The sequence below is a fragment of the Triticum aestivum genome, chromosome 5A (genome assembly GCF_018294505.1).
Source record: "Triticum aestivum cultivar Chinese Spring chromosome 5A, IWGSC CS RefSeq v2.1, whole genome shotgun sequence".
NCBI lineage: Eukaryota > Viridiplantae > Streptophyta > Magnoliopsida > Poales > Poaceae > Triticum > Triticum aestivum.
The window spans coordinates 708505630-708514918 of NC_057806.1; the positions used below are offsets into that span (position 1 = coordinate 708505630).

Sequence of the window (9289 nt, forward strand, 5' to 3'; positions counted from 1 at the left end):
TACCTTTTCGCCTCTACCGTGCCTCACGCTCGGCCTCGGATACCATGGCCCGAGAGCCGGCGGCACCGCCGAAACGACCGCCTCCGAGGAAGTGAGGGACACAGCCACGCCCCTAGGCAATCGTAGGCGGCAGCTCCTCCTTCGTTTGCCGGTGGTGGCGACCAGTGCCCGTCGACCCACGCATAGCGGCTTCGCGACGGGGGCAGCGCCGGCTCGTCCTTCATGCAGCAGAGGCACTGGGGGGATGCCGGATCCTGCTTCACGTGGCCGCCATTGTGGAGGCCATGGTTGTGCGGATTGTACGCCAGCTCGTCATTCACCTGCCCGTATGGGGATGCTGGCTCCCACCTAACGCAGAGCCGCGATGGGGATGGTGGCTCCTCCTTCACGCACACCAACGACGGTGGCAGCGGAACCATCTGATGGAGCGAACGCACCACCATGGTCTCCATCTGACGGATAAATTCTTCGTCCGTCAAAGCCTCCTCTGAGAAGAGATGGGACCGCTACCGTGGCTGCTCCTCCTCGTCGCCGAAGGAGATGACTATCTCATCCTTGTCGGAGGTGCCCGCCACCATGGATGCGAATGGTCTAGGTGAGCGAGGGCGGTGACGCCACAATCCGCCTAACGAGGAACTTCCACCCTTGCCGCCTACCGGCACGGACAACCAAGACTTCGACATCGATCACTAGTGGGTTTGAAGAGGATAAAGGGCTCGGCGAATGGGAGGAGGAAGGTGCGGTGCTCCTGATGGTGCGGTTCTAGACGGTGCCTGAGTGCGGCTGAAATAGCCGCGGCCAAGCCAGGCGGAGGGGCAGTCAGCCCGCTTCAATGCGCCGCAGCGGACGGAGTGGATTTCTCAGGATGCGGCATCCGCACTGAAGCGGCAGCGACGCCCGAAAAGTCGCGTCCGTCTACGCCGCCTTCCCGTCCGGTCGTATCACGGAATCAGTGACAGCTGCTGCATGCTTTGGGCTGGTGTGAATGCGGCACGGGAAGCGGCGTGGCGCATGGGTGGAAATCGTGGGCAGGGCGGGTGGTTGGTTTACGTGGAACATGGCAGTCAGAAGAGCCCCCCCCCCAGCTTTTCTCTCTAGTTTGCGGGGGAAATCGCATCTGGACCGCGCCGCAGACCGATACAGACCCGCGTTGGATGGCTTCCACTGTCCGGACAGAGCGTTCCAGACACATGCGAGAGATTCGTGGGTCAGTGTTGGAGATGCCCTAACATCACACACATCTAAGCCAAAGAGATAATGTGGTATATAATTAATGAGAAAAGAGAGGCATGTGATGACATATTATATTACTCACACTATGAGTAACACATTTCACTAATTTCACTCTGATTGCAGTCGTTTCAATAGCAGATTTCACTCATTTCACTCGTTTCAATAACAGATTTCACTCATTTAAAATATTCAAACTAGTTGAAATATATCCAATGGTCTTATTCCAAAGGTCTTTGCATCAGAATTTCAAATATATATTTTTTGAAATTAAAATATTAGTTTAAATGATTTAAGTTAGGAAAAGTAAAAGGGGTGGATTTGTGAGCAAGAAAGGACAAAGAGTGGACATGCAATTATGACACCATGTGTACTAGCTGATGTGACATGCATAGCGATGTGTACTAGAGATTCAAGTTGTGCGTACAATGAGGAAGGTTGGCCATATTCGCGTTGGGGCCACACTTGTAGGATCCTAGCCAGCCAGCCAGCCAGCCTATAAATACGCTTCGAACAGAAGAGAGCGACGCATCACTAGTATCCCGGAGCATAAAACTTGAGACATATCTTCCTTTCTCGTATCCCAACATGCTTCCTATCCTACTAGGTAAAGTCGGCAACATGAGCTTAGCCACAATACAAACGCGTAGCATGACGTCTTGTTCAGGTCTAAGTCTTGCTACGCTGGTTATGATGGCCACCTTGCTGTTATTTTTCTTGAAGAAAAATAAAAATGCGGTGCCACAGACAGGCCAATTCCCCCCGGGCCGGCCACGCTACCCTTCGTCGGTAATATGCACCAGATGATTTGGAACAAACCGGCGGTGTTCCGGTGGATCCATCGTCTGCTCAAGGAGATGAACACAGACATCCTGTGCCTTCATCTTGGAGCGACCCATGTCATTGCTCTGACAAGCCCGGAGATCGCATGCGAGGTATTGCGAAAGAATGATGAGGTTTTCGCCTCCCGTCCCATCACCTTTGCATCTGGCTCATTTAGCTACGGGTACAAGGGCTCTATCTTGTCACCACACGGAGAGCAATGGAAGAAGATGAGGCGGGTCCTCGCCTCTGAGGTCCTCGCCCCGTCCATGGAGCAAAAGGTCCAGCACATCCAGGAGGAGGAGTATGACCATCTTGTAAGGTACATTAACAAAACTTCTTGCTGCAGCTCCGAGGCCATTGTCGACGTGCGGCATGTATCACGACATTTCTGTGGTGACATGATAAGGAGGCTTGTCTTCGGCAAGCGATACTTCAGCAACCTACCAGCTTCCGCGACCAGCGGTCCTGGGCATGATGAGCTGGCACATGTTGCCGCGCTTTTCACTCTCCTCCACCATGTATACAGCTTCTGTGTGTCGGACTATTTTCCTGCCCTGCAAGGCCTCGACTTGGAGGGCCATGAGATGGTTTCCAGGGATGTAATGAGAACAATCAATCGGTTGCATGATCCCATCATAGAGGACAGGATTCGTGAAAGGTCCAATTCCATTCAGAGCCGTGCTGAAAAGAAAGAGGCCAGAGACTTTTTGGACGTCCTGGTTTACCTTGAAGATGCACAAGGACAGCCATTGTTGTCCCTAGAAGATATAAGAGCACAAACAACGGTTAGTAGTTTGCCTCAACCTCTCCAGAAAACAACCCTGGCTAAATGTTTCTCTTTTGTCGATATGATACAAGACTGATTGCAATTTTTCTACCAATGACTATTTGTAGGAAATTATGTTTGCAATAATTGACAACCCATCCAACGCTGTTGAGTGGGCACTCGCTGAGATGATCAACAGGCCGGAGGTCATGCAAAAAGCAATTGATGAACTCGACATGGTCGTCGGTAAAGAGAGACTAGTCCAGGAGTCTGACATTTCTCAGCTAAACTATCTCAAATCATGTATCCGGGAGGCCTTCCGCATGCATCCATACCATCCTTTTAACCCACCACATGTTGCCATGGCGGACACCACGGTGGCAGGCTACACCATACCTAAGGGTAGCCATGTCATATTAAGCCGGTTTGGACTTGGTCGCAACCCCAAGATCTGGGTCGAACCACTGGAGTTTCGGCCAGAGAGGCATCTCAATGCGGCAAATGTACTTCTCACTGAACCAGGCCTACATTTCATTTCATTTAGCACTGGGAGGAGGGGTTGTCCAGGGATCTCACTTGGTACCTCGGTAACAATGATGTTGATTGCAAGGATGCTGCAGGGATTCACTTGGACGAAGCCTCCTGGCGTTCACAGTATCGATCTCCAGGAGAGCAAAATTGGCCTTGCTCTAGCTGAACCCCTTGTTTTGCGAGCCAAACCACGTCTGCCTGCACATCTCTATGGGCCAATAGAATGTATGTAATACATTTTTTGGCAGGGTAATGTATGTAATATGTTTTTTCAATTATCCGTAATCCGTACCCGGATGAATCTTACATGTTGTATGTCGTGTAATGTGGTGTGCAAATAAAGCAACAATGTTGTTGTAATGTAATGTGCGAACTATCCATTGATATTATATAAATTTGAAGTTTGTCGTGTTTAGATGTTTTTGTGTACAAAGAGAACAGCAATATGAGCTATGCAACTTAGCCATGAATCCTATATAACTAAACTATATGCAACGAATCGTTGAGCTTATCCTACTATGCATTCGGTTGCAAAAATATAGTGCATACATCAGCCATATCTTACTGAAACATGGATTCCATACAAATACTATACTCCCTCTGTAAGGAAATATAAGACGTTTTTTTTTTGGTGTAGTTGGCTACCAAAAAACGTCCTACATTTTCTTACCGAGGGAGTACTTACTATTTCATGGATTGTCCACACACACATATATATAGGAGGATTTAGCCCTTCGTAGAGTTGCATGTTCACTAATTTGAACTATCAAAACAATGGTTGTTTACTTGTGTTCTTTCTGGAAATTTACCAAAATCTATCTATTTAACACGAGACAATGAATGGTTGAGTTTTAATGGCAGAAGAAGAACGACTGGGATTTGATGTCTTCAAATCTTCACCTCGTAGTTAAAAGCCTTGAGGCAAATAGTGTTGAAGAGACTTAATAGGATTGTAAATAGGGAAAGCCTCGAAACGTCTCACACTTGGTAGTATTCTAGAAAAAAAAAAACATGTACAATGAGATAACACCCAAGTACTAGGCATAAATATTTAGATCTATGTAAGGTTTCGGCGACGTCAAGGTCTAACCGAGCCAGTCATGGGCATATCCAACTTGTGATAAGCGACGCCAGCAGAAGCAGAGGTTGGGCTCTTATATATTTTCTGAGATACGAGTGTAGACTATGAGTTCAGAGTCCAATTCCATTGTATATCTTGTTTGAATTGACCGGTCAATCCATCAAATTTACAGGTCATGTCCTCTCCTTGAACTAACATGCTGGCTAGCTAAAAGATTGGCGGAAGGTGTAAAATTGAGCACGAAATGAAAGAGAGAGTAACTTATTTCCGGTAAGAAATTATTCCCCTTGTTCGGCAATATGATATAAGATATTATTACAATGAAAATATATGAGTTAGTAGCTTGTAATAACATACTCCCTCCGATCCATAATAAGTCCCACAGTTTTGAGCGAAGGTTGAATTAATCTTAGTTTAAACTGCAAAACTTATTTTGGATCGGAGGAAGTATTATATTATATGACGATGGGGTAAAATTCTAGTCAGACAATTACATATGAAACAAGGACATTGGCTTCTCGAAGATGGTGCCATAGGGGGTTAACAAAAGAAATGACTTCTTTTTTTTTTGAGGGAAAGAAATGACTTCCATACGTGTCCACTGGGAGCGCTCGCGCACGTTGCCGGCCTATTGGGGCCGATTGCCCCAGCGGCAGCCCCAACATCCTCTCCAAATACATTATTGCCCTTTTTGGCACATATAACTATATTTCTACGAAATCATATTACATAATTTTAGACACGTAAAATAGTTCCATAGTAATTGAAACATAGAAATAAAATAGTTCATATAACAATTAAAATAAATTGAAAATCCGAGAACTTCAACTAGATCATGGCTCAGTTTTCATTTACTTTGAGTGGATACAAATGCTGAACTAGATCATTTTGTAGTTGTCCATGACCAACTTTGTCGCGGATTTCTGGAAGCATGGAAAGGAAATCAGCAAACTCGCCCGACATCATGTGATCAACATCGGCAAGAGGCCCTGTATCTCATAAGGATGATCAGTAATCATTGGAGGGGCATGCTCACTCTTGATGATCATTTTGTGCATGATGACACAAGCATTCTTGACCTCTCACAAGAGATCTCTCGACCAAGTAAGAGCATGGCACCAGACAATAGAGAAACGAACTTGGAACACACCAAATGCAAGCTCGACATCCTTCCTGGCACAAAGCAACCAAGATTCTTTCTATCCTAAAGGACTGGAGATTGTCTTCACAAACGTCGATCATTTTGGAAAGATTCCATCGGCCAAGTCTGTCATCATAGGATTTAGTATTTGCACGCAAGATGTCTTTAGAGAACAAAAATTAATTGAGTAAATAAAATAGAAAGATGCACTACAACAAGTTGTGGGCTCCAGCGAGGGAGGAACGATGAAGGTGGCGCGCCTTCTGCTCATTTCAGTGCTTGTTGTCGTCGCTATTATTTCTATTATTTCTGGGTTTCGATGTACTGCTGATTGAAAATGAATAGATTGAAAGTTTTCTGAAAAATAAATAAAGAAAGAAAGAATGAAGCAGATATGCATTCTATCATATTTAAGGACTATAATAATGATGCATTTAATTTAATGATCTTCCAAAATATAAGGTAAGTGTGATTATTTTATTATATATATAGAAAAAAAAATACATTCTACAATCTAGTGGTAGCTACCTCCATTCGGCAGCCATCCCATCTCTTCCCAAGTGTGGCCTTTGGAAGAGATGCCTTCTCCGCCGATATGGACGTAACACCACCATCATCACGTATCAGTCACTCACGAACAAACCACGCACTCGGCCGCTCGGCCGCCCCCACCGCAGAGGCGCCGCCTGGAAGGGAGCTCATATGATGAAGGTTTGGGTCGATCCATGTTGTTATTATGGAGTAGTTCTTTGATCTCACACTACATGTGCTAATTTAGTTTTTTGATATACCTAATTTGTTGATTTTAGCCTGAGATTTTGTGGGCGCCCAGATTCTTCATCCTGCTCGACGATGCCGCTAATCTATCTTCCCCGGTGGAAAGTGCCGAGCGGATTTCCCTAGGCGACCTGACCTACATCAATACCAATTCCCTTTGTTAATTTTTAAAACCAAGGCATGAACGCCAACCTGTTCCTCTGCATGTGGACAAGATTGCCAATGAATGAAGACGTGTGGATCTAGAGATCGAAATCTAGCTGTTGTAGAACAGTCAGATCTAGTGGAGCATGTAACGGGCAGTATGGTGGCAGCCGCCGACGCTTTCCTTGGAAGGAAAAGTAGTACTGCACCCACCTTTGATGCGCCCACGCAGAGAACAGAAAAATTCGAAAAAAATATTTAAAAAAAAAAAAAAACTCTGAAACTAGGTGGGTGTGAGTATGAGGAAATGTTTTAGAAGCTTGCAAAGTTTGATCATCAAAAAAAATGATCTCCATACAAAACGAAATACAAATGATGCTCTGCACCCACGTTACAGGACAAATGTTGTTCATTTTGTACAGATTTCCTCTTATGTTATTTCGCCACCAAATTTTGCAAACCCCTAAAACATTTATTCATAATCACTTCCACAAAGTTTCAGATTTTTTTAAATGTTTTGCTGAGTTTTTTATCATGGGTGCATCGGGGGTGCAATGTGTGTGGGTGCACAAAAAACCACTCTCCGAGGACGAATACACTTCAGCGTCGGCTCAAGATGTATTGACACACATTGATGCATGTTGTTTCCTCTGATGCCTGAATGGCTGACATAATGGATGCATCATGTATTACCGAACGCACCAGCTCGAAATATAAACAAACTCTGTTAGCAATGATATTCTCCATACTCTATTCAGTATAACGTGTATATACTTTATACATTCTTTCAGAAAATATTATATTCTACGTAGTTTAAACCAAAAATAAAGCAATCCATATTCTCCCACGTCAGCATATATTACATCTAGCACTACATGATTTCTGAATGAAGTATATAATTGTTCCTGTTTTCTGTAAGCATATACTGACATACACCATACACCATACTACCTTGCCTATTATACTCCATACTATTCCTCAACAAAATATTATACTCTACACTACCTTCTGTCATACTCTTTTCTTCTATTAACACACTCTTTTCTTTCACTCTACATACTAGCTGCATACTACATTTTTTTGTGAGGAATACTACATGTGCAGCCATCGTCAGGTGCTTGAGAAATTAGATGGAAATCACCCACATATACTAATATATAATTAAATAGTCTTATTTAATTCCATTGACATACTCCTTCTCTTGATACTCATGCAATCATGCCTGTTAATTAGTACATCCTTCATGTGGCATGCCTCCATCCACTGTATTGGACATAATATACTCTTCATACTCTACACGACTCTGGAGTATATATTCTATGATTATTTTGGAGTATATAGTATGTATGGTATCATTAGGGGGGATATACCATATACTTTCAAAAGAATGGAGTATACCAAGACATTTTAGGGAAAACAAAATAGATAATCTGATTTATTTGGAAACATGAAGTACATATACCACGGAATATATATACTTTTTATCCTTTGCCCGTAGACGAATCTAGCTAGGTGAATTTATCCAGCATGCAAACAAGATAAATCTTATCCATGCAATCAGAGGTGGTGCATGTGGCTTGGATAATAGTAGGTTGTCTAATTAAGTGCATGTACAATGTTTGATAAGATAGTTGTATCTTAAGTGTTGCATGTAATTTAGAGATTACAAAAAAGTATGTCTACAATGAGTTGTATCTTAGCCTTATCTTCAATAACTAGCTATTTCAAAAAATATGGTGAGACATATTGTGCTAAGGGATCATCTCTTAAATAAGAGAAGACAAGCCTTCTTCCTATGATTTCTCTCACCTCCACCTCAACATTTATCCTACGTGGCACTCATAAGATAGCACCGTTGTACATGTCCTAACTCTACGGAATCAATTAGTCCGAATGTTAACGGATTTTTCCACCCACTAACCCGTTATGCATGGTAGTCTGAGATGACACTTGGCATGCAGAGAGTTAAGAGGATACTACCACTGCTTGTATCAAAAAAATGTATATATATATATATATATATATATATATATATATATATATATATATACAGTATATAAACATATACTATATTTAAAATTTAGAAAATATCATCATATTTGTATGTACAAACTATTATATTAAAACAAATTGTGTACAAACTATTATATTAAAACAAATTATATCAAAAGAAATTTATGTACTACATACCACACGTACATTCTCTCGATTTTGACAGATACTACATATAACATACAAAACTCGCGTGAGGTTAACTAGCATGCTTGCATGAAAAGGTAAAACATTAATTAGTTTGAAAAAACAGGTGAGACTTGAAGTGGACTGCCCAATCTATATACTACTCCCTCCGTTTCATAATGTAGTGCATATTTTTTTAAGTCAAACCTCACAAACTTTTATTAGATTTGTGAAGAAAAATATTTAAATCTAGAATGCCAAACATATATTATTAGATTCATCATAAAATATACTGTCGTATTTTATATGTTTGGGGTTGTAAATATAAATAGTTTTCTCTATAAACTAAGTCAACTTTTGTAAAGTTTGACATTTTAAAAAATCTATAAGCACTACATTATGATGAATCTAACGATATATGTTTATTATATATATACATCAAAGTCTGTCCATCAATTTGAAAAAAAAACAAGTGGGACTAGAGTCTGTCTATCAATTTGAAAAAAGAAAAAAAAAACAGGTGGGACTTAAGTCTTATATAATTTGGGAAAGAGGAAGCACATAGTAGGAGTATATATATATAAGCAGTAAGGGGTCCTCAAGAGCGCACGATCTG

General features: G+C 42.1%; 1 pseudogene; it reads left to right on the forward strand.

Moving 5' to 3' along the window:
* The first annotated feature begins 1778 nt into the window (after window positions 1-1778).
* Window positions 1779-3767, forward strand: LOC123108573 (tyrosine N-monooxygenase-like; annotated as a pseudogene).
* Window positions 3768-9289: the final 5522 nt, after the last annotated feature.